General features: G+C 35.7%; 1 pseudogene; it reads left to right on the plus strand.

Annotated features, from left to right (window-relative positions):
- Positions 1–21,786: 21,786 nt before the first annotated feature.
- Positions 21,787–21,916, plus strand: LOC125775963 (small nucleolar RNA U3; annotated as a pseudogene).
- Positions 21,917–27,767: the final 5,851 nt, after the last annotated feature.

Here is a 27,767-nt window from a genome sequence, read left to right on the forward strand (position 1 = left end):
CTTCTAATATGTCAGGACGATACAATGGGATGCAGCAAAAAATTTAATAAATTTAATAAATATGCTGTATTTATACCATGCGCTGCATATTCTCTAAACTGGTCGTAGTGCTGCTGATTGTTGTACGATCGCAGTGAATTTATTTTCAATTGTGCAGTTGTTATACATTTTTTCGGCTTCTACTCATCGTTGGGCAGTTTTAGCATTCTGCGATAGCATTCTGAAGTCGCTGTCGGACACTCTTTGGGAAGCTTACGCTGTAGCTACGAGTGTAATATTACAATCCTATCCGAAAATTTTGGATGCTTTAGATGAAATTGCTGAGGACACAAGGTGAGATCAGGTTAGAATCACAAAATATTTCAAACAAAATGCAAAATTTTAAGTTTATATTTATGCTCACTTTGTGGAATGATATTCTACAAGTTTTTCATCGCACCAGTAGAGGACTCCAAGAAGAAGGATTAAATCTTAAAACGTGTTCCAATTTGTATCATTCTTTATCGGGTCATCTCGTTGAAATGAGGAATCAATTTGAAAAATTTAACGGCGAGGCAAGAAAAATTTAACCTAATGTGTAATATAAGGAAACTCGAAGACGAATTAGCAAGAAACAAGTAAATAATGGAAATGCAGAGGAACTTGATTTGAATTCTAGAGACAAATTCCGCATTGAGGCTTTCAATGTAATAATTTACACACTTAACGCTCAAATGCAAGAGGGGTGATGTATATCACAAAGTTTCACAAAAGTTTTCATTTCTTGCGGATCTAAATAAGTCATTTTCAGAATATGAAAAAGATATCCAATTGCTCTTAGAATCTTACCCAGAAGACTTCAATGAAAACATTCTCGGCGAATTTAATCACTTTCTACCTTCCATTCCATTCCTTCCATTTCCATTTAAGTAATAGAGGGCCTACAAGGGCTCTGTGCTTAGGGCCTCGGATACTCTTGATCCGCCACTGCATATGCGTATGACATTCCCACACAAATAATCCATACGCAACATACATACTTCTATGCGTTCACATGTAGATATGTCACCCGCAAAAATTACAAATACTGTTCTTCAAAACCAAGAATCGTTTGAAATAGTATAAGAAGCGTCACAAGTCAATATGGCAGCCAAATAGTCGATGCTCAAATTTGTAGAAAAACTCCTAACAACACTATTTTCATTCATGAACGCAAGCGCCCTTTCAACAGGAAAACTTGCTTCATTCATAAAAACAAACACCAATACATCTCTTCGAGCATGCCTTTGCCTAAAAGCGTCTTTTCGCGACGGTGGAAAAAGCTAAAAATCATAAATTGAACAATTTCTGATATTTGACAACATAGTTTATTTGTCGATTTTCAAGTCAAGAAATGTATCAATGAAAATATTCATTATTCCTCTGAGTTATGTGTACAGTGAGTCCCGGTTAAGTAGTACCCCGTTTAAATGAAAATCATCCCTCTTAACTTCCTACATCTTGCTGCTTCTTCTGGTTTTTTTTTTTTATGAAATACATAGAAATTATTGTTTTAAGTACCACTCGCTTACGTATTCGCACACGCTTATGTGCCATATTATATTTTTTAGTTTTACAAACCATCTGTATCTTTCATTATGGCACATAACCGGGATTGACTGTATTTGTCAAGGAATATAAAAAATATTTTTAAGCGGCTAGCAAAAGACTGCGTCGATATGTATGCACGCTCATACAAATACATATATATCTACGCTGGTTTGTATGCGAAGCTGTTTCAGCGGCAAGGTAAGCAGTGGCAATTGGCGATCATTCGTTTGTGTCTACCAACAACACAATGTTGTAACGCTTTGTCGCCGCGTCGGTCCGTCGACATATTGACTCTTTGACATGAAAGCAAAAAATGTGAGCTTCGCCATTGGTTGTCCGTGTCAACGGCAATTGCGCATGAAGCATTGAGTGTACATATTTACATACATATGTTGCATGTAGACAAATTTACAAGCATTATGCGTATGGTTCTTTTATATTTGTTTACATGCACACATAATTACACACATATACATATATGGGCAAATGTGCGACCGCTTGGTCTTTTAACATGACATCGAAGCGATTAATGACCAAAGCAAATACTTATATGTATATTAGGGTGGGTCGATTCCGGAATTTTTTTGATTCGGTATTTCTAATAGTGCGGAAAAGTTGCCTTAGTACTTCCTGATTCCAATGCAACTTTTTGTTTTGAGATCGGATTGCATCTTCAACCCGAACCTCGGCCTTGAAATTTCGGAAATTCGCCTAAAATCGTGAAATTGTCTACCTAGCACCTGAAATACGCATCTCATGGCAAAATGTATAAAACAAAAGTTATTTGTCACGTCATTTGCTACCGAAATGGTAGATCATGGCCGTAGGACGAACCGTTCCCGAGATACGAGCGAAAAGGCGGCGCGCCACAGCACAAGGTGAAAATCGGCTTGCGGCCACACTTCTTGACGTTGATTTCGCCGAGTGCTATCACTCACATTCATTCACCTACGCCAAAGGACAGATTCGGATAGGTCTCCACACAAATATTTTTTCATCGAGTTCCTTCACTCTTGTCGGTGATTTCGCCGAGTTCTATCACTTACTTTCATTTCCCTGCATCTTCAACCCGAACCTCGGCCTTGAAATTTCGGAAATTCGCCTAAAATCGTGAAATTGTCTACCTAGCACCTGAAATACGCATCTCATGGCAAAATGTATAAAACAAAAGTTATTTGTCACGTCATTTGCTACCGAAATGGTAGATCATGGCCGTAGGACGAACCGTTCCCGAGATACGAGCGAAAAGGCGGCGCGCCACAGCACAAGGTGAAAATCGGCTTGCGGCCACACTTCTTGACGTTGATTTCGCCGAGTGCTATCACTCACATTCATTCACCTACGCCAAAGGACAGATTCGGATAGGTCTCCACACAAATATTTTTTCATCGAGTTCCTTCACTCTTGTCGGTGATTTCGCCGAGTTCTATCACTTACTTTCATTTCCCTGCGCCATACGAAAGAACTGGTGGAACAGTCAACAGTCTTCCAGTTAATAATATCGTAATAAGTATTAGCTTTGAAATTCAGCTTTGGCAGTTTATTACATCTAACTCTTCCATTTATGGTGTCAGACTCTGCTTCTCTGGCTGCCAGAAGACGGTCAAGGGTCAACTTTCTGACTTCTATCCGTTCGTCAGTCATCATACTAAGGAGAATGTTTTCTGGAAGAGCAAAGAAAGCATTCTGTCGAATGGATGAATCGACAACCTTGCGCAGTTTAGCGGGTAAGTATCTCGACCTTTGAATTGCAGCATAGAGATGGCGCGAGCCATCTGTGATTGAACTGTTGAATCTTATTGAGAACCACAAAGGTGAGTAAACTGTAAGTATGTACTTGACCAAAATCTTTATTTCCTTTGTTGGTTTGCCAGTAGAAATGTATAATCTCAGAATTCTATTTGCATAGGTGAGCCAGCAAGATTTGCACATGTTACCTGGATGCATCGACGCTAAATCTGAGGAACATTGACCGGAAATAACAGCTTCTGATATTTTATAGAGATAAGCTTGGTCTGTGCTAAGTTGGGTCGGATTAATAACCTCAGAAGGTAATTGGCAGGATGGAAAACTTTCAAATTTGACAACAGGCAACTTCTCACAATAAGGGAACAGTTTACCTATGTCGCTAGAGAATGTATTTGGACTCTTTGAGACACCATCTATGTGTTCGAAAAGAGCACGGAATGGAAGTTCGTTGAAATGTAGAAGACAAACAACCCACTGTAATGGCCTACCTATTCTTTCTTCTAGTTTCCAAATGATTCCACCTTTCCAACCTGTATTCGTGTTGGTGCCATCAGCACCGACAACTTCTAGATGTTCCACATCAACTGAATTGTCTTGTAAATGTTGCCATATAGCTTGCGTCTCATCCTCAGCTGACCCGGAAGGAGAAGTGACGTGGCCAAAGTAAAGACAACCAGGTTCCGCTATAAGAGAAATATGTTCCTCTTTGATAGTGTCGCGGTAGTACTTTTCACCTTCGCTAACTTGTGTAAGTGTATTGTCTTTGCGGCCGTCAAAATACAGCCCATATACGGAGTCAATACTTGCGGTGTTCTGGAGCTTAACACCAACACTTTTTTTTGCCCGACTAATCTTGCATTTGTCAGTGACAAAGCTAGCCTGATCCTCTGTTATCAAACCTGCTTTTTTGGCATCCAGAAAAGCGGATGAAACAAACAAGGCCGCTGTTCTATCACTTACTCCAAATCTTTGGGCAGCTAAAGCAGTGTGTTGTAATACTAGTGTTTTTTGTTTGGTTTTAGAGGATGGAAGAGAAAATTCATCATCACCATCGTTTTTCGAAGAATCAATGTGCGACGCGCCTACATTGTTGTCGTCTGTATGAGAGTCTGGCTGATCTGAATGGTCACGTGTTCTAGCTGATACTTTTCTGGTAAGTGTTGATGTTGAATGACGTTTTGAAAGCTTTTCTTTACGTTAATTTTTCTTTGTAATCTTTTTTGTTTCAGGTAGATCAACACTTCCAATGCGACCAATTCTTGTGGTTCTCTGGTCCAAGAGAAATGGTTGTTCATTGATAGGAACTTTCCTTTCCTTTGGACAAGTGCAAGAAGAAAAATAAATGCATTTACAAGCAGCGATGGCAAATAATTTTCCGGCAGAAGAGACAAAGTCGTCTCTTTTAGAGCTCAAACCTATTGGGTTCCTTAAAAACATTTTTTTTAAGAGTCAGAAATTTCTTATGATATGTGGTGAGCATTTGTACAACTCTGGTGTGTGAAACTATCGGAATAGATGACTTTTTGAAAGTATTTTCAACCTTTTTTGCAACTATTTCTGTAACCTCTTTACTCCTAAGTTCATAGTTGTCGCCTCGGAGTCGCCCTATACCAAATCTTTCAAACTGATAACACAAAAGAACATCCTGGTAAGTAGGTAACTGGGACTCAGAGAGTTTGTACGGATATATGCCAAACACAGGACATTTCTGTCTAAATTTAAATTTAGATACAGACATTTTGAGTTCTGTGTTTTGTTGAGAGAATATAAGTGATAGCACCTGGCGAAATCAACGACAAGAGTGAAGGAACTCGATGAAAAAATATTTATGTGGAGACCAGTCCGAACGTGTCGTATGGCGCAGGGAAATGAATGTAAGTGATAGAACTCGGCGAAATCACCGACAAGAGTGAAGGAACTCGATGAAAAAATATTTGTGTGGAGACCTATCCGAACGTGTCCTTTGGCGTAGGTGAATGAATGTGAGTGATAGCACTCGGCGAAATCAACGTCAAGAAGTGTGGCCGCAAGCCGATTTTCACCTTGCGCTGTGGCGCGCCGCCTTTTCGCTCGTATCTCGGGAACGGTTCGTCCTACGGCCATGATCACATATACCATTTCGGTAGCAAATGACGTGACAAATAACTTTTGTTTTATATATTTTGCCATGAGATGCGTATTTCATGTGCTAGGTAGACAATTTCACGATTTTAGGCGAATTTCCGAAATTTCAAGGCCGAGGTTCGGGTTGAAGATGCAATCCGATCTCAAAACAAAAAGTTGCATTGGAATCAGGAAGTACTAAGGCAACTTTTCCGCACTATTAGAAATACCGAATCGAAAAAATTCCGGAATCGACCCACCCTAATGTATATGTACATACATATTTATGTATATACATAACTATATTCATATGTATTTATGTACTTAGTATATGCTTTGATACCAGTTATCGGGCTTTTTGCTAGAGCTCCGAAAAAAAGTGGTTTTATTTTAATTGGGTCCGTATGACCTCCTTTATTAAACTTTAAATTGCAACTGACTTACATATTCTTTCTTAAGCTAGAAGTAACCTTAATCTACCTGTTGGTATTTCAGGTGTTTTGACTTCATTATGATCGTTCAGATTAACATTTACATGGTAATTTGATAGCTCTGTTATACTTGCCTTGCATTTATTTTTTAGACTCAAAATGGTGATAATTACGATTATGCACATCATGCAGATGATTATGAGCGAAAAATTGGTAAAAAAGCTGCAGTGTGGGCTATTTTTAATTTTTCCAGATGATGTGTGTTGTTCAGATGAAGCTCCTTCATCATCTCCAAACTTAAAATTTCTTCTTCTTGAAACGATGGTTCATTTGGTTGTAAAATTGCTGCTAACGGTTTGCTGGTAAACTTTTCGTTAAATGAGTATGTTTGGTTTTCTATCCACACCGTGGAATTATGGTATTCTACTGCATATGATCCGGAAAGATGTATACTTTGGCTGTCAATTTTTACTGTACCGTTATATTGGTTTAGTAATATAATGCCAGGTGATATATTTTCTACCGATGGTATGTGCTGATTATTTATTAAAATGCATTCTGCCGGTTTGCTCTTTAGTAGACGAGGGACACAGGTAGTGTTGCTTATGTCTATAATATTTTTGTTATTACATATTTTTCTACTATTATATTCTTTACATTTGTTCCTTATACCAAATATTTTATTATTCTTACACGCTATTACATTTTCAAATGGAATCTTATTTATATTCCTTTTTATTTTATTGGTTTTATCATAATTGATTCACAAAGATCTTTATTAGATAACGGTATTCCAATAATGTATAGTAACATAGTTTCATTTGATGCAAGTGTAACATTTGCTAATTCGATAGATTCTTCAATATTATTTAGTGTAAAGTTATTTTTCCCTAGTGTATATTTTAATATATTTAATTCTTCATTTGACAAAATATAAGAATTAACTATGCCGGCTTTTGCCCAATGTATTGCATAGTCTATATTAATTATCTAATCTTTTATTATATTTAATTTATATTTAATTTCAATAGCAATATTATGTTCTACAACTTCATTTGTTTGTACTTCTTTTAAAATTTTATTTGATATTGTAGAAATATTATTTTTCTGTATTTGTTCGTTATTATTTTCAATTATATTATTAATATGATTTCCTAGTATTATTAAGTCGTCGTGGTCAGGATTTCCCGCAATCCATTTCCAGACTGTTCCTAATTCTTTTACTGATTTCTTAAATTTCTTTGGTTTTAGTCTATTTAAGTATTGGTGTGTCAGTTTTAGTTCATTAATGAGGATAGGAAGGAGTGGGTTTTCTTCTTTAACTTTAGTTCTAATTGAATTACTTAAATTGTTTAGTGCGTTCTGGTATTCGTCTATGTCCACTTTGTGTATTAGTCGAAATGTTCCTGTTTGAATTTTTACTGGTCCTGTACTAAATGTGGCTAGTTGTGAGTTTGTATAGTCTATTATCCTAAAGTCAGCGTACACCAAATGTACGAAAAATCTGAAAAATTAAAATAAAGAATGATATGTAGCTAGGTCTTGATATTGCTTTTGTGTACTGTTCGTCCTTTTTCTGTGATTACGACACTGGGTTTGTCTTCTTTTACAATTTCTTTTCTATATCTTGGTGTTAGTTTTGAGCCTGTTCGTTTATTTATTTTAACATATATTATTTCTCCTGGGGCGTAGGTTTTTATTTGATTTCTAGTTTTATTGTAAATTTGTAAGTCTTTCATCTGTTGTTTTCTTAGTGTCTCGATATTTTCTCGTCTTGAGTTTTCATATTGCTGTGGGTCTATTGAAACGCGTCTTCCAAAAAAAGTTTCCATTGGTCTTTTTCTGGTTGTAGAATGTATTGAGTAATTATATTCGTAGGTGCAACGATCTAAAAGTTCTTGAAATGAGCGGTGGGTGCGTTCGGTTTGAAGACAACGCATAATTTCAGAAAGTGTGGAGTGAAATCTTTCGACTTGTCCATTGACTTTGCTAGCGTAAGGAGCCTCAATACAATTTATGGTCGAAGACCAACTTGGTATTAACATTTTCAAAACACCCCCTTAAAGATTTTTCATTATCTATAACTATGGTTTTAGGTACACCGAAGGAAAAAAGTATTTGTCGCAAGGGTTCTCTGATATCCTCTATTGCTTTTGATTCTATTAATCTAACTTGGGCTTATTTCGAAAATTTGTCTACTGCAGTAAGTACAAGATTTTTCTCTGTACTGTATATATCAATATGAACTACTTCTCCAGGATATTGTGGAATAGGGGTTTCAAGTAAATGTGGTTTATTAGGATGACGATCGTATTTGTTTTCTTTACATATTTTGCATTGTTTAATTATTGCTTCTATTTTTGCTTTCATTTTTGGAAAATTATATTTTTGTATGAGTTGTTTTGAATTTTCGTCTCGGTTTCTATGTGCGCGTTTATGTTCTTTTAATATTGTTTCGTTTTGAATGTCCTCGTTCGTAATGTCATCAACTTTCATCTGAGTATATCGAATTTTATAATTGGAAAAATGGATTGGGTATATTTGTTGAACTATTCCCATTATTTCTTCGGAAGTAAATATGCCATTTATCACCGAAGGGTTTAAGTAACGTTTAAAAAGTGAAATTAGGTTTTCTGAGGAAAATGTTTGTTTAATTATTACATGTCTATGGTATGTACAAATAGCTAACTATCTTCGTCTCCTAAAGAGATCCAAAGTTGGTTTTTGAAAACATTTATGGGTACTTCTACGGCTGGAATTAGATTGTGAGATGAGCTGTCATCTGAATGTGTGGCTACTGATAAAGAATTTATTTCGAATGGTCTTGAAAGTGTATCTGCTACTATGTTGGCTTTACCAGGTTTATACATATCTTAATTCGTAATTATATTCTTCGAGTATGGCTTTCCACCGTTTTAATTTAGAATTATTGTTTTTATTGCTTAAGGCGTATGTGTTTAAAATGAGACGCGTTGGGTTCGGTTATAAAATAGTACTCAGCTCTGGTTGCCCAGAGCTCCTTTATTTATAGCCTTCCTTATTCTAATTCATGTATGCACCACATGCTGAGTGCATACACACATCTTAACACTAATCTACTGTACATATCGAAGTATGTACACATATCTTAAACATAAGTGTTCTCAACGGCAAACACAATTGTTTCTTGTCTATTGTTAGTTTAGGATCATTTGCGATCTCAAGGGCAGACAGAATTGTTTTTTAGCTATTATTCGTTTAGGATCATTTGCGGTCTCAAGGGCAAACAATCCTTTACATTGCATACATTAAATACTAAGGTCACTAATCAATATACCCGAAATGAACATTTATTACATTGTTGATAAAAATGGGTATTTGTAAATAGATATCTACGTTTAAGACTAAATTCGTATACGCTGGCGATAATGAAAATAAATATTTGAACTATGACAATTGTATCTTTACAAAAATATCTTCTTTACAATTGTAGCCGTTAAGAACTGTTCAGAAATCTAAACAGTATGTGAGAGGTTGATAGTCTGTATGGATTACTACTTTTGCCGTTCCATAGAGATAATTTCTAAAAGTATTTAATGCCCAAATAATATCAAGCATTTCTTTTTCATTAACTGCATAATTTTCTTCGGTTTTACTTAATGTCCTAGATGTAAAGGTTATGGGTTTTCCGACCTGTCCTAAGACAGCGCCTATGGCATATTTGGAAGCATCTGTTGTTAAATCGAACTCTTTTTTATAATCAGGATATTGTAAAATGACGTCTTTCGATGTCAATGTGGATTTTATTTTATTACATGCTGCTTTAGCGTCATTGTTTAATTGGATTTGGATTTTTTTGGAAACATTTTTTGACACTCTACCTTCTTCACCACGAAGTAGAGTTGTGAGGGGTTTAGCTAATTTTGCATAATCTTTTATAAAACGTCTATAGTATCCTGAAAGTCCTAGAAATGACCTAAGGTCTTTAAGTGTTTTGGGGTATGGAAAATCTACAATACTTTTTACTTTAGATGGGTTTGTGGAAATACCAGCAGAAGAAATTAGGAATCCTAAAAATTCTACTTGGTTTTTATAGAATTCGCATTTGTCTGCTTGTACTTTCATATTAGCTTTACGGAGTGTATCAAAAATTTTGTCAATATGCTCTGAATGAGATTTTTCATCTTTGCTAAATATTATTATGTCGTCTATATAGACATAACATATTTTTCCTATATATTGTCTCAGAATATCGTCTAATGTACGTTGAAATATGGATGGGGCGTTCTTCAGTCCAAAAGGTAATCTTGTGAACTCATACTTTCCGTTGTTCACTGAAAAGGCTGTTTTCTCCACGTCAGATTCTTTAAGATGAATTTGATGGAAACCGCTTTTTAAGTCGATTACTGAAAATATTCGTTTTTCTCCTAATTGTGATAGTAATTCATTTATCTCTGGTATTGGATATCTGTCAGCAGTTGTAACTGTGTTTAGTTTTCTGTAATCAATAACTAATCTGAATTTTTTTTCGCCTGATGCATCGTCTTTTTTGGGTACAACCCATATTGGTGAATTGTATGGTGATCTTGATTTTCTGATAATACCGTCCTCTAATAGTTTATTTATTTGTTTTTCTACTTCTTGTTTTAAACTGGCAGGATATGGGTATGATTTTGAGTAGATAGGTGTATCTGAATTTGTTCTAATTTCCGCTACTACTTTTGTTGTGTACGTTAGTTTTTCATTAGGTTCTGAAAATAAGTTTCGGTGTTTTTGTACAAGTTGTTTAATTTCATTTTTTTCTGAAGTATTCATATGTTCGTCACGGATTTAAATGGAATGAACATCTTGGGCTCTATATTGATGGAGTTGAATTTTACGTTTTTTTTGGTACGATCATGAAATTTTCTTTAGTATGTATTATTGCTGATAGTCCCTTTAATCTATCATTTCCAAGAATTGCGTGAAAAGTTGTAAGAGTGAGTAACAAAAAAAATTTTAATTTGCATTCTTCAATATTAACTTTTTAATATAGAAAAGTGTGATGGGTAATGTGTATTTTTCCACCGGTTGAATTTGCGTAAAAAGGGTTATTGTTTTCTTTGGGATTTGGTACTAAATTTGATTGAATATAGTTTTTATTGGAACCTGTATCGACTAGGATTTTTAAAATTTCTCCACTCTTCGTTTTGCAGTTGAAATAAGGTAACGCAGAGCTGTTTAATCTAAAAAATGTACATCTGTCAGGTCTAGTGATTGTTCGTTTTCGTCGGTTTGTGTTGTATCGGAAAAGTCATAGTTATATTCGTTGTTTTGGTAGTCATTGTTGTATTGATAATTTTGTTCGCTGTAAGGTTCAAAGGTGAGTTTACATGAAAATTCCTTTGAACTTTTGGTTGCAGATCATTTTTGTTTGAAAGATTTGATGGTCGTTTGACAGTGAATTTGGGATTTGGTCTATTGGCGTAATTGATAGCATTTGTTCTTAAGCTAACGTCTACGTCCATTGGTTGAGGGGGTTTTGGTGGTCTTGGAGGGGAATTATTTGGTGGTTGATTAAATGGGTTTTGATTATGAAAACCATGTTGTTGGTTTACTGGATTTTGTGGATACCGTTGTTGACCATAAGGATTAAATATTTGATTTGGTTTTCGTATAAAAGCTAACTCGGGATGGAATTTGGTTTGAGGAAGTTGTCGATTAAGATTTGGAAAAAAATTCTAACTACGTCGCACTACGTCGGGAATTTTGTCCATTTCGTTCATGTTGTCTCTGTATCTTTCGTCTATAGTTTGATCCCTAATGTTCTGGTTCCTACCATTATTCAAAATACTTTGTATTATGCTTTGTCCGTCCGTCTGTAACATCTGAGTTACAACGTTTTTAACTAAATGTGCCAATTCTGGCGAAATTTGGGTGCCAGAACCGAAAGGTCCTGTTGGTGCAACGGGAGTTGTATTCCCTAGCACTGGTGGTCTGATTAAATTATTTGGGTTAGACATTTTCTTTAAAATATATAAACACTTTTTCTTTACTAATCTCTGGAGGGTCCCTTTTACAGGAAAGTCGCAGAGTTATTTTACTTTTATAAGAACCGGAGGGTCCCCCGTTAGGTGGTGAATCGCGGCCCTTTTTAACTTTATATGTTATTGGCTGTTCAAGCCCTTTTTTATTTTTCTTTGTGGTTTATAATTCTCTGGAGGGTCCCTTTGGTGGTGAATCGCAAAAAATTTTGTACGTTATAAGCTGGAGGGTCCCCCCGTAGGTAGTGAATCGCAGCTTTGTATTATTATTTATTATTGGCTGTACGAGCCCGTTTATTATTTGTAAAAGAAATAATTTTCTTATTGGAACTCTTAAAACTTTCTTTAAATTATTTACTTTGTTTTTCAAAAATTTTTTTTTAAATATTTTTAAATTATTAATTTTTTCTTATAAGTTTCTCTTTTTTTCTTTCCAAAAAATTTGTTTATATATGTCTAAATTATTAATTTTCAAAACATGTTCTTTTTTTTGTATATTCTTAATTATTAAATTTAAATAGCTTAACTTATTCCTTACATAGATATCAGCTTCCCTTCCATGGCCGGTAACCGTGCAGTTGTCCTTTTTCCTCTCTGTACTTGGGCGCACTCTTTCACTCCCTCGATGTCAGGAAGTCAGTTCCGCTGCTTGCTTTCCGTACTACCTATGGTACTTTTTTTTTTGCTGGGCCCCAGTTATCGGGCTTTTTGCTAGAGCTCCGAAAAAAAAGTGGTTTTTTTGTATTTTAGTTGGGTCCGTATGACCTTCTTTATTAAACTTTAAATTGCAACTGACTTACATATTCTTTCTTAAGCTAAAAGTAACCTTAATCTGCCTGTCCCGTAACTTGCAGTTCTGTGGAATTGCACATTTGCGGCTCGTGGCGTATGTTCGCTTCCTGTTTTTGACGAAAATATTATTGTCAGCTATAACTTTATTTCTGATTGCGAAATATTAGCTCAGCTATATTTGTTATTAAAATATTAGCGTCAGCTATAATTATGAATATGTTACGTGTTAACTTACCAAATATATCATCATATATACATAAATTATATGCCGAGTCGGTTGCGCATAGGAAATAAACGAATCTGTAGGCATAAATTTGTTTACATTGGAATTAGCATTATTTTTCTCATTTAACACTGAAAATGCTCAATTCTGCTATTTTCGTGGTGAAACTCGCTTATAATTTGTCTGTGGTGAAACTCTTCCATCTCGACCGAGTTGGCCAAAAATATTTTTACGATCTCCGCTCCGTGAACCTTCTCTATGATAAACGTTCTCTGATCATTGTACAGAGGAAAAGCGAAAAACGAAAAAAAAAAATTGAGAAAACTAGGAAAAACTTATAAAGAGATAAAGAAATGATAGCGAATGCCTTAAATTATAGAAACAAAAATGAAACTCGTAGACAAAAGCGCAAAACATCCACTGCAAACGATCGCAATATATGTAGTACGCTACTGCAAAAATAATCCTTTTGCTTCTGTCAGGAGCATCCATGACGAACTAAATACATATTGTAGTAATAAGTACTATGTGTGTGATAATACATCCTAACTTTAAGTTATTCTAATTATACTTATGTTATATATAAAGAAGTAAACCATTGACGGGTTAATTTAAATATACATAAAAGAGTAAACCGTTGAAGGGTTAATGTAGATATATCCCGTTAACTTAAGATTCGTTTTCAGTTATTGTTGATTCTCTTAAGAAGTTCATTTGTATTCATGTAAACCAGTGTTGTCCAACGTGACTGTGTGCACATTATGCTTGTGTTGGTTATTCTAGCGTCAACTGAGCGCTAAATTCTGCTTTGCTTGCCTACGAAGTTGAATACAGTTGCGCGATAGTGTTTTCACAGACACTTGTCGCGACATGTTGGTGCGAGGTGTCTGGCACTGTCCGTGCGGTATTGTGCGCATAGGCCGTGGACAACGCTGATGTAAACACATGCTTGGTTGTCATTGTGTTGACATACATATATTCATGTTGCACAAGTTCATGTGTCCATTTTAAAAGATATACATATAAGTAAATACATAGTGTGTAAGCAGAGAAAAATGTATGCATGTTAGAATAAGTATGTGTAACCGTTCTTCGGTAACAAAGCGAAGCACAGTACAGTTTGAGAAATAAAAGCGTAAAGACGTGCCATCCTAAAATATGTATGTCAGTTAATACTGAAACTGTTAGTAGGCATTTGGATCAGAACAAATCATTTGCTAGAAGTCCACGAAGAGGAGCTTCATTAAGAAATAAGTACAAGGAAGCCTGACACATATTGTGATCAGAGGAATCCAAAGTTGGATTATTTGGTAGGACAGGCTCTAGGAACTTTGTCCGACGTCCCCATAACTCAGAACCCCAGTTTACCACAAAAACCGTTATACATAACGATGCTAACTCGTTTTTCTCTCATGTGTTCACTCCTATTTTTTGTGGACAACTGTACATATATGCATATAAGTATATTTTTTTTTTGCTTTTAGGTACCGGTAAAAATTGGTATGTATGTATGTACATATATCTGCCGAACGGAATTTTTCGCACTCCAGTTCACTCATTCCTTTATTTTTATTATTTAATATTTTAACTATAAAAAATATTTATTTTTTTTTTTAACTTCTCTCACGCATTGAGTCTCTGCTCGAGCTCAATGAAAAATTGAAAAAATGAGACAAATCGCGGATGTATCAGAATAATTGAATTCTTCATTGTACGAATAATATGGCTTAGCCTAAACCTTAACCTAACGGCACGTGTAAGTAAGTATAATTCATTTCGTTAAATTACAGTACAACATTATGGTGAGTATATAAAACAGTAAGTATTTTATATAAACTAAACTTTAACATTTTAATTAAAATATTAAATATTATAATTCATTTACATTAATTTAGTATTATGCTTAAAAAATTTAGCATTTATGTTTAAAGGATGTCGCTAGACCCAACACCGGCCACCTTAACAGGATCCTGATCCTTCAACGTCGATGGGTACCAGGGTAAGCTTATAAATGAGCACAACCAACGCTTTTGCCCCTGCGTGGTGATTTCGAAAGTGAAGGAACCGTAAATCAATCGTAACGAAGTACGAATTTTTATTTAGTCAAAGTGGAAATTTAGCATCGTATGGGAAAGGTGCATTTAAAAGGCGACCTCCTACTTGAATTTATCGGATTGAGTTTTTGCAAGTTTGCGGGTAGCGTGGTGCCATTAGTCAGTTTTTGGATTTCATTCGAGATTTGGTCTTCAGCGGAGCCACTCTAGACCTTGCAGTAAAGAGCGTACATTTAATACCACTAGCAGATTGCCTTCGTATATATATGGAGCATCGGTACGCTCTTATTGAAGTGTCGGAGAAGCCATGTGTTTGGCAGATGGCACTCGACTCTACGTGTACGTAACGAGGAATGCTAATTGATGAAAGTTGTGTTAGGTTGGCTTTAAAATTCTGGCATTTACTGTCGAGGTGCAATAGAATCGACTCATCCCAGTCTAGTTTTTGAATCCAAAGCTCTTGCAATAAGATTTTTGCTTTGGTAACTAATGGGGCTAATAATCCCAGGGGATCGAAAAGATGAGCAGAAGCTGACTATGTGTTTCGTTTAGTGGCTCGCAGATCATTAAAACTGTCATCTAAAACAAATCGAAAAAATCTTCTTTCGGCAACCAATAGACTCCCACGTTTTAGTGCAATTACTGTAGAAAAATTTAGGGTGGTTAATGGTTAATGAAAACCATTTCGTTAAAGAGAATCCGGCCAAGTTTAATTTTTTATTACCTCACATCTCAAAAGAACTAGAGACTCGAAATTTTCGGATCCTGTTAATAAACCATCAACATAAAAGTATTTTTTAATGGCCAACGAACCAAGTGGATATTTAATTGTATTGACATCACTGAGCATACGCAAACATCGTGTTGCGAGAAATGGAATGGCACAGTGCCGCAAGCTACGGTGTTAAGACGGAAAATTCGTATTTGCTCTGAACATTGCTCTCTCCACACAATAAGTTGACAATTTCAGTCTTCTTCATGCCTGACTATTGCATATACATTTTAATATTGTCCGCTGTTAGTGCATACATACTTACATATCTAAGCGAAAACTGAGAATAGTTGAGTATAACTCTTCTTGGATGGTTGGACCTAACATCAAAAGTTCAATCAATGCTATTTGAGTTGAATGAATGAATTTCCAAATGCTATAATATTTAAGGTCCTGTTTTAGCGTCGAATCCGCAGTTTTTGGGATAAATTCTCCGTCATAAAATTTACTTGTGAATCTAAGGGACTCTCCAGAGCTGGACCTCACAAGATTAACTGATTTGCTAACATTACCTGATCAGAATGCATTTCATGTGGGGTGGTTTTTGGTTGCGGCTGAGATTCAGCAGCAAAAGAAACGATTTGCACAAACTCAAATCTCTGTTGCACAGAAAGAGTTTTAAAAGTGGGACAAGCAGTTATGTTGTGGTTTTTTGTTTTACACTGCTGACAAATAGACTGATTTGTATTTGCAACTACTAACGCCGATTTGATCCTGTCCGATTTGGTTGTCATATGACTCGTGCTGTTCGTCCTTGAACAAAACGCTCCTCCCGTTGATAACTGCTGAAATCTTCTATTCAGGGTGGCATTACAGTCCTTCCACAATAGTAGCTTGTCGTAATCCAGCTGTTCTTCCCACTTTGATCGGATGGCAACTTTTGTCATGACAGCCCATTGCGAGCGATGATTGATGAAGTGACGACATTTGGCAACTCATCGAAATTGTATTGAAGAATATCAAACATTTATTGTCGTAAACTTTTTTGAGACTTGCCAACGCCTTTGGATAGTTTTCATCAGTTGAAAGGACACGGTAATCCAGATTCTTTCCAGATAGACAATTGACAGGATGGTTAAATTTTTCAATATCTGGGATATTTGGATCATTGTGAACCAAACTCTCAACAAAACTCATGAATTTTTTAAATTCCGAATATTCTCACTTGCATTTTTAGGCGGGGGTAAGAAAAAATGCTTTTGTTAGTTTTAATGTACATGAATTTAATCAAAAAACGGGTAACTTTGAGATTTTACATTGAACCATTATATGTACATATATATATGTATGTAAAAATAGTTAAATGCACTCGCTACGCGTGAATGTGCGATTGAAACTCCACGGCGAGGAGACGAGATGAGAAAACAGGACGTGCAGGATCTCGGTCGAATCAAATGTTGATCGCAGCGCGCAATATTCATCCGATCGATGTAAATGCGGAAGGTGCGACGCGGCGCAGTGTCGAAGCGAAAAGTATCCAAAACGAATGTTGATATGTTGATGGACGAACTGTATGTCGAATTGTGTTGAACGGTGTCGACGCGGCGCAGTGTATATGTTAACGTGCGAAATGTGAAAAACTAATTGTGTCCAATCTACTCAGGGGACCATCCTTTATGCTGAGTGGGTGGATGTACAAGTGTGGTGAGTTGTCTTGTGTGCGTGTGTGGTGTCGTCAAGTATTAGTGTGTGCTAGTTTTTCCGGTTTAAGTTCGGGGATGCTTAACTCATTTTAACATCCTGGGCCCCCTAGGCGAATGTTTTGTCTAGTATTTTGTATAAGGTGATACATGTAATTCGGCTTACTGTTGGCGAAGTAGCCGAGGTTGCAGAATATTAGCTGTAAGAAGCTATTTTGGTTTTAATATAAATTTGCATTTTATGTAAGTAGTGGTGCTTGAGGTAGTAATTTCCTTTGCGTGTTTTGACGACTTATAATTATAGTAAAAAAATTGTTTGCTTTTATTTATTTTACTAACGGTTATTTACAATTTCTTACTTTATTGATTTGGTATATCGGTTATTTATTCTATGCTTTTTTTGAAATAGTTTTCATTTATTTTTATGAAATATAGCGACGCCACGTCTGACTCAGATATGGCCAGAGTGCGTGCTCTTTAGCCATGAGTTTTGAGCTGTGGAATTAGAGGGTTCTTGCGAGAGAGTGGCCGGTTATTGCGAACGGCTTCATTGGAATAATAATTTTTTAAGTGGTATGTTCAATTTGTACAACAGATTCTCACCAACTACCCTTATGAGAAGCGCTAATGTAGGAGCGATAAGAGCTACCTTTGCTTTTGTTAAGTCTAGGTGCGTCACTGTATCGCAGTGGGAGTGGTGATCCCTTAACTTCCTTTGGAGATTTTATTTGTCGATCGTTTATGTGCCGATTTTTCGACTTTTTGATACAACTATGTTATATTATAGGAGTATTTAATGTTTTAGTGCGTGTGCACTAATTTGGCGTTTAGTAGTCCGCCACCGCTCTAGGCTTGTTTAGAAATGGTTTTTTGTTATCATTATTGGCGAAAGCCATCCTGCGGGTCCGAAAAGTTGTATGTGCTTTTAATAATTTGGACTGTCAGAGGTAACTCTGACTTTGTTTTTTATACCAATTTGTGGAGTATTAGAAAATTGTGGCTCTATTGGTTGTCGTACGATGTACCGGCCATTATTTGATCGAGTAGTTGTGGCTTTAAAGAAGTCTTCACAATACTGATCTTCTGGAGTTTTGTTTGTTATAGGGGGAAGTTTCCTTAACATTCGAAATTTCCTTAATTGTGAATTAAGGTATCTGTTTGTTTTATACTCAACTTTAGTTGGCATGGTGGTAACTAGTTCTGTAACTAGTCCACTTTGTGTTTCGCTGTGCAGCGTTTGAATTTTTTGCGCCTTTGAGCAAAATGGTGTCTCTTGGCAATTTTTCGAATTTTGGTTTTTGGGATTTGCTTTTGCAATTATACTCGTGGCTCTTTGTGAATAAGCGCTTCTTTGGGGTGAGATGGGATATCTACCGTAATGAAGCATTGAATTGTGTCTTTTGTGACAATATAAGCAATTATATTTGCTTTTGCAATTTTTAAGATTGTGTGTATAGGACAAGCAGTTTGTACAGAGTCTTCTTGATCTGACAAAGTTGTTCCTTTCGTTAATATTTAATTTCTTAAACTTTTCGCAAGTTTTAAGCTTATGCCCTCTTGTGCATAGTTCGTATGACGTGTGTGTTTTCTGTTTGGATATGAACGATTGTGTTTTGTTAAAAATTATGTTTGATTTGTTTTTGCTTCTAGCTTGGGGTCTATTGAAGCTTACATTGAGGTCGTGTTTAATGTTTTTATTTTTTATTATTATTTCTTCTAGCCTTTCCGCAATTTCATATTGGGTGGTGAGAAAATCTTTCATTTGTTGCCACGTTGGGCACTTTTTTCGTGATGAGAGCGATTGCTCCCATAGAAGTAACGACTTTTCTGGTAATGCGGCGGTGCAAATGTTTACCAGAATTGGGTCCCAGCTGTCTGTGGGAATATTTTGTGTCGACAGAATCGACAAACAATTAGAAACAGTGGATTGTACTCCTACAAATTCTTCACTTGTTTCTTTCTTGATTTTAGACAAGTTTAATAGTGTCGTTACTTGCTTGTCGACCAATATTCTTTTGTTTTCGTAACGTGCTTTTAGAGCTTCCCAAGCAAAATTAAAATTTTCGTCATTGAGAGCGAACTGTTTGACTATTACGCCTGCTTGACCTTTTGTTTTGTGCTTGTGATAATTGAGGATGGTTTATGTACACGGCCGTGAACATGTCCCGGAAGGACGGCCATTCTTCATAACCTCCGTGAAAGGTTTCTGTGTCACATGCGGGCACGAGTTGGATGCCTGAACTTGCCTTCTTACTGTCTTCTTGTGGCAGTTCTACTCTACTGTGGGGAGTAGGTGCAATTGATTTAATGAGCTTTAGTTGATCGGAGATCATAGCTTTTGTTTCTACGAACTGGTCTAAGCAGTTTTCGTATATGGCGTAAGCAGATAATTTAAAATTTTGTGGTAGATCTGAATCGTCAGATTCTACGATGGCGTCATGAGCCGCTTGGAGGTTAGTCCAAAAATTTTTAAGATTTTGACTTTTGATTTCTATTAGCGATTCCGAATTTTCGTGAATCGGTGAGGAGGCAAATCTTGTGAGTATCATGTTAAACTGTCACTTTCTGGAATAAATCTAGTAACCTGTTTTGAGCGTGTAGCTCCAGGTGTACTTTAATTTTTGTTATTGTTCATTATTATATAGGTTTCTCAGTGTGAACTGAATACTTTTTATGTATATAAAATTTTTTTCCGTAAAAGACGGATTATTTGTTTTTTTTTTAATAGCGTTACTTATTTACTTGCTATTTAACTCTATTTTTAATTTTTTTTTTTAATTTTATTTTATATGCTTTGTTTTCAAGCCGCAATATTAATTTTAAGTATTTTCTATTTAGGGTAGGCACACCCTAATAATTTGCTTGTATGTACTTGTTTTTGTGCAATTGAGAGCTCGTCGAAGAGATCAATATGCTTTGTACATAAGTATGCACGAATTGTTTGAGCTAATGATTTTATGCTTATGTTTTTGTTCTTTAGCAATTGAGCGCTCGTTAAAGAGATCAATTCGCTTTGTGCCTAAGTATGCACAAATTGTTAGTCTGTATTTCTGATTTATTTTCTTATATTATAGGAATATAGGTGCAATTGTAGATGTACCAATGATATATTTATGTGTATATATTGTTCATAAACTTATTTATATTTTGTGAAACTGATTCTTTTTTTGTATTTGCACCAATTAACGTATTTTGTGAGTTTAATTACCGTTCCGTTTAGTTATTTACGGAAATTATGAGAACTTTTGTCTTTGAAAATTAAATAAGACTTAATAATTTGATATGTCGTACCCAGTGTAGTGTATGCAATCATATGCTGTTTCGTAAATAAACTTATTTTGTTTTTGTTTGGTAATTACTTGGCAGATTGTATGCCTTATGTTTGAGTATACTTGTACTTATATTTCTTTGCACAGGCTTGAGAGAGAGAAAAGGGAATGGAAAAAGGTATTCTCCTTTGTTAAAAAAATTACAAAGGCACTTTTGTATGTAAGTATGTGCATGAATTGAATATTATTTTTTGCTTTTTATTGTTTTTTCTTATGTTATGTATCTAATTTATGTTGTACATTAACCAAGCAGATTTTTTATTACAGGTTTTATAATATGATTACATATATAAAACTGTAACTTTAAGCATACATATAAACGTGCATAATATGCAACAATAGTAAATGGAAACGATTCAACTCACTTTATCTTCCCGCAAGGGTTTTTTGGGGGGTATAATACATATGTGTAATTGTATACATACATAAATGAGTTTTATTGCCAATCCCTGTTTTCCTCTTCTTCTAGTCTTCCAACTGGCTGGTTTCTTCGTTTCTTCTCCTATGCTCCAGCTACCTTCTCCTACTTTTTTGTTTGTTTGTAAATTTATTTTAATTGGTCGCGCCCGTTTGATCCGTTTTTGTGCATTTTTGTTGAACTTTATTGTTTTATTGTATTTTTAGATTTCGATTTATGTTTCGATTTTAGGTTTCGCGCCTAATATTCTGTCTGTTGTTTTTGATTTTTTTTTTGAAGTTATACTTCTTATACGACGCCGGATAAGGTTGCGATAGATTCTGGTTGCGCAACCTTCCATATAAAAGTAACGCAAAGTTGCGCAACCTCGCTCCATCCATATGAATGTAACGCAACCTTGTCTGCGAAGATGTGCGAGCAGCAAGCGAAGCGGTGACAATCGGCGATCGTTTGTTCGTTTCTTTCGGCACAGCTCGGCCGACACAACAACACAACACAATGTTCCATGCTTATGCTGTTGTTGTTTTTGTAGAACAATGTTTCAATTTTTGGTTGGTGACATATTCACATGTGTGCGCATATGTATGTTTGTATGCTTGTGCATTATTGAAGTTATACTTCTTTTTCTTTCGTTTGTCTTTCATTTCTGCGAATTCTCAACTATTTTACGTATGTTTTGGTTGAAATACTCTGCGTTGGCCTTTCAGAATCACACAGAATCATTTCTGTGGTTTTTGAAACTGACCCACGAGGACGAGGTATATGGTTTTATCTGAGAGCGTGAGATTTAAGAAAATCGCTCGCTTACAAGGGATAAAATGACTTCTGAGTGGCGATTTTAATGAATAAATTCACAGAATCATTTCAGTGCTTTTGGAAATCTATACTAATAAATATTTTTTTCTTACTAATAGGAAATAAATTTATCACAGCAATATACATAAACATATACATAATATTGCTGTGATAAATTTAATTTCTATTAGTAAGCAAAAAATTAATAATAATTTTATTAAGACTATACTTCTCAGGGCATCACAGCAATGTTATGTATATGTATATACATATTATGCATATGTATATACATATTATGCATAATTATCTATATGTATATGTATATTGATGTGATAAATTTATTGCGAAATCAAATGTTCTACAAAGTATGTATATTTCTAAACTTAAACAAAATTATTAGAACCATCGTATGTTTCTTGCATTCAAAACCAAATCATACTTAAGTCAGCGCAACCTAATTGTCAATGGTGGTGTTGGTGGTAAGCGCTTGGAAGGTCAAGATGCTAACACAGGTCCCAGGTTCGAATCCCGACAGAATAAATTTTTAATTTTTTGCTTTTAACATCGTATACTATGAAAATAAATATTTTTCTTTATTTTAATTTCTATTAGTAAGAAAAATATTTATTTGTATAGTATACGATGTTAAAAGGCATACATCTTCTATCCTATCTTGTGTATCTGCACATGCTCATATGAGTGTATGTATACGCATGTGCGCGCATTGACTTGCATGTTCATACATTCATATATACTTATATGTACATATATTTGCATACATTGCCGAACAAATAAATCACAAGCATACAAACATACATATGCGTACACATATGAATATGTCACCAACAAAAAATTGATCTTCACAAGTCAATCCGGCAGCCAAATTGGCGAAGAACAAAAGAGAGATGATTACGCTGCATATTCTCTTCCGCAACGAAGAGACGGAACTACTTTCTGAGTCAAAATTCATTCATTTAGACTTTGCTTTATTCTTCATTTTATGTGCATAATAAATTTATAAAATGTGAATTTAAGTTTTCTAGTTTTCTTTCATACAAAATGATATGCATTTCTGAATATCACTAAGAAGTATAACTTCATCCGCGCGTAGGGACTCCACGCACCTTTTTTTTTTTAGAACTGTTATTTATATTTTGATTTTTCTTGTAATCTTGCTTGTTTATTTTATTTTATTTTGTTTCTTTGGGTTGTTTTTTTGTTCTGTTTGAGTCAATGCACTTTGTATTTTGCACTGCACACTTTTATTTGTTTTTTGTTTGTTATATATGTATTTATGTACATATATACATATATATTTTTTTTCATTTTGTGTCACTGCACCTTGTTGATTTTTGTTAGTTAGATACACAAGTACATATGTATGTATATTTCTCTGTTATATGTATGTAATTCTTTTTTTGGTATCACAGCGCTTTGTTTTATTATTTGTAAACAGCACCTCACTTCGTAGTTACATACCTCGTGCACTTTTGTTTTTCTGTATGGTTTATATTTCACTTTTATTCGCACTCCGTTTAGTTTTTGTTCTTTTATAATTTTAGCTTAGTTAAAATCCGAAGGTGCCTGTCAGTAAGGCTCGAAGGACCATGTTTAGACGGGGGTAAGAAAAAATGCTTTTGTTAGTTTTAATGTACATGAATTTAATTAAAAACGGGTAACTTTGAGATTTTACATTGAACCATTACATGTACATATATGTATGTATGTAAAAATAGTTAAATGCACTCGCTACGCGTGAATGTGCGATTGAAACCCCACGGCGAGGAGACGAGATGAGAAAACAGGACGTGCAGGATCTCGGTCGAATCAAATGTTGATCGCAGCGCGCAATATTCATCCGATCGATGTAAATGCGGAAGGTGCGACGCGGCGCAGTGTCGAAGCGAAAAGTATCCAAAACGAATGTTGATATGTTGATGGACGAACTGTATGTCGAATTGTGTTGAACGGTGTCGACGCGGCGCAGTGTATATGTTAACGTGCGAAATGTGAAAAACTAATTGTGTCCAATCTACTCAGGGGACCATCCTTTATGCTGAGTGGGTGGATGTACAAGTGTGGTGAGTTGTCTTGTGTGCGAGTGTGGTGTCGTCAAGTATTAGTGTGTGCTAGTTTTTCCGGTTTAAGTTCGGGGATGCTTAACTCATTTAAACACGCCAGATTCATTTTTGCGAACTATGAGCTGTGAGATGTTACGAATGATGTGTCCGCAATAGACGTTCTACTTTATGCTAAAATTGTTTTAATTATAGATTTTGTTTCTACAAAATCCCCTTCGGGCCATGTCGCCTTCATCAATCTCTGCAATTTTAGATTGAACGTTCATCAATTATTCACTATATGATTTCAATATGTCGCGTCGACATTCCAATTCAATTGAATCTAACGACTTGGTTGTTATTGAAATGCTACTTTTCGCCACCGTTCTTTGATGCTTTAATGATCTTAAGTCGATCATCTCCTTACTTGGAGAGAGGTTGGCGGTAGTTGGCTTTGGCTTGTTTATTTTTACCTGTTTAAATTAAAATTCCGAAAAAGGACGACATCGGTCGGCAACAGATATATTAGGAATTGATTACGAAAACGAAACAAAAATTAATCAATACCCAATGATTCCATTCCATATCCGGGGACGCAACCAACCCGATTTTGACAAAATTTGGTACATGGTTTTCCTTTAATATTGCTATGTGACGAGCGAAATCAAACGATAACTACGCCTACTTCCTATATAGGACAATTTTAAATTCCACTTTGTTTAAAAATATCGGTCATTGTCCGATTTATCGTATAATTGAAATCCAGGTATATTATTTCTCTGACAATGGTGTATCTATATGTCAAAAATGAGTCGAATAGGACCAATACTTACCTCAGTCCCCATATAGCTAATATAATGATAATCGAATTTCCAGGTGACTTTGTACGGCATATATTGGCCAATATGTGAGTTATCGCAATAAAAATGGAAAAGCGTGTTTTACTCATAACAGTATTTCTCTGTGCCTAAAATGGATAAATTTGAGCAAAAACTTGACCAAGCAATAATATAACTAATATCAGGATTTTCGAACACCCGGATGACTTTGCTCTATATGATTAGTTTTTTAGTACGTGACATGATAATAGTACATATGTGGTACTGGGAAAAATAGACAAAATTTGGTCGTTACTACACCAACTTCCATATACTACATACAATGGTTTTCGTTTTTCCAACAAACCTTATGTTGCTGTCAGTATAGGAGTAATATAAAACTGCTTATACTGCGATCCTCAGGTTGACGATTTACACCATAAAGTATTTCCCTGGCTTTGATTCTTGTAAGTTGTAAGAGTAAAAAATGTTTTGTTGCGTCCGAAATTAGCCCTTCCTTACTTATTTTATATTTGATTTGTTGAGTGCATGCGTACTGCATATAAATGCATACGTGTCTCATATAAAAATATGCGTGTTGGATATAATTGTGTATATGTTTATGTGTTTATTTATGGGACGTTGTTGTATGGTCCAGCAAAACCAGCGAGACCCCTTAGACATTTACACAATTTTAACATATTACTAACTCACCCTCACAAATAATACAAATCCGTAAAGAGTCAATCGCCTGTGTTTTTTATTTGTTTTATATTATGAGCTCTTCACACAACAGCTTTTCGGTAAAAACAAAACAACATGAGACAAATTGATTTCGAGCTCGTCATCGCTTATGGAAAACGATACATGTAAAAGCATGCAACATAATAACATGAATGTTTACATTCGTTTATTCGTTGCGAAAATTCGAATTCAAAGAAAAAGAAAACCAGGTACGCATATGCCTATGTGAAAAGTTGTGAATGTTATTTGAGTAAATTTTATTATAAATTTTAACCACACACAATAACCAAAAGTGGTGTACTATATCCATAATAAAATGAAAAGGTTAGTAAACGTTATAAATTTTAATAGTGTGCACTGGTTTTTGTTTGACTGTTTGTTTTTAATTTACTATTATTGTTTATTAAAATCAGAATAGGCGGAGTGAATTAAGAAAAAACACGTCCGTACACCTTGAACACTCTTGACTAGATCTATTAATTGAGGAGTTTTTCAGCTCGGTTCAGGCTATCAAATACATACGTATGTAAATACATAAAAAAGAGCATGAGGTCCAGATTTTGCGGCCGGGTCGATTTATAATTAGTAACGAAGCGGCATGGAGAATACTCGGTTTGCCGTTATCTTTACCACATTTTTCTGTTTGTGCGAAGAAGACGAGTTTGCTGGGACGTTGTTGTATGGAAACGTCATGTGCAAGGCGCATCCGTCGACTGTTGACTTGGTGTGAAAACCTCAGAGCCCTGATACTCTGATTCACATGACATCCTGCTGACTAGAATACGAGACCCCACCAGTTTTGATCCGCAAAAATCGTAGATGGGCTCGGCCGGAAAAGGCCACGACGGCTACTGGGACGAAACGAGTGGCGACACCATGTTGAGCCGCTGTGCAACTACGTTGAGAGAGCTCTTTGCGATTATGATAAGCAATCGGGCTCTCCAATTTAGGGCAATTGTGGAACATATGTAAAAGCGCTTTGTCAGAAAGCATTGCTCGCCGATACCAAGGAATAGCACTAGCCAATAATGACATAATATTTAACGAAGCTTTCAACCATATTGAGAATACAATTTTTACTATGGTTGGATAATTTCTGCCCGATTTTATTATGCCCGCTTCACAAATAATGGAAGAGCTTTCCATTTAGAGGGCACCGGCCAAACTTTCTTGCACAGTTGCGCAAAAACAAAGTGGTTGCGCTGGCTCTTGCGTCTTCCGGTATAGCGGCAACCTTGCTTGTTTCTGTCGCGCTGCTCTATTACAGTGGTGCAAATTAATCGTGTGGGTCGAAAGCACAATGTCGCACAAGCGTGCGATTGAAGCAATGGATCGCAGCTTGCAAAACATTCAGGACAAGCGAAGCTTGATTGGAGGAGTTGTAATCTTGCTGGCAGGTGATTTGTCGGGTATCCCCGCAGACAATAAACATAAGTTCAAGGTTTTGCCGATGTGGGAAAAAACGTAGAGCGGTTACTGCTGAATATTAATATGTGGTTTCAGACTTTCAATGACTAATAGTCTGGACTCTTCGCACAAACCCTTCTCGAGGTAGGCGAGGGTCGTATGCCGACGGATACAAACATCCAATTATCCTTTGATATCCTATTTATTAATGTTGTTAGCTCGGATTTTATTTATTTCAATGCCATTGTAACTAGTTAACATAAAATAAACTAACGAACAATTTGTTTTGCTTATTGTATAATACAAAATAGTTAATGGTGCTCTGTGTACAAATTGCAGAGAATCTGGTTACTGTATGAGGTGATACGGTTTTTTGCGCTTAACCCTTTCATTTCATTTACTTCGAGTGACAAGAGCCCAGGCTTCAGTGTTCACATGGTCAGAAAGTCTTTCCATATGAGCCTTTGCACATTTTTTAATTGATGCAGCAACTGAGTCAATTTCGAGATCGCGTTCAAGATCGTGACTGCGAACGTACCAAGGCGCATTGACGGCACATCTTAAAACTTTGTTTTGAAATCGCTGGATTTGTGCAACAATGCTAGGGCTTGAGCAGCCCCAAAGTTGTATCCCTTAAGTCCAAACTGGTCTGAACACCTGCTTGTAGACTAGAATTTTGTTATATGTGGATAATGCAGAGTTTCTACCCAATGGCCAATACAAGTTTCTGAATTTTATTTCTAATTCTTCTTTTTGACATGTGCACTCCATCTAAGTTTTGTGTCCAGGGTCATGTCTAGGTATTTCACGGTATTATGATATGGTATTTGCACTCCGTTTAAGTACAGAGGCATATATCTA

The sequence above is a fragment of the Bactrocera dorsalis genome, chromosome 1, assembly GCF_023373825.1.
Source record: "Bactrocera dorsalis isolate Fly_Bdor chromosome 1, ASM2337382v1, whole genome shotgun sequence".
Taxonomy (NCBI): domain Eukaryota; kingdom Metazoa; phylum Arthropoda; class Insecta; order Diptera; family Tephritidae; genus Bactrocera; species Bactrocera dorsalis.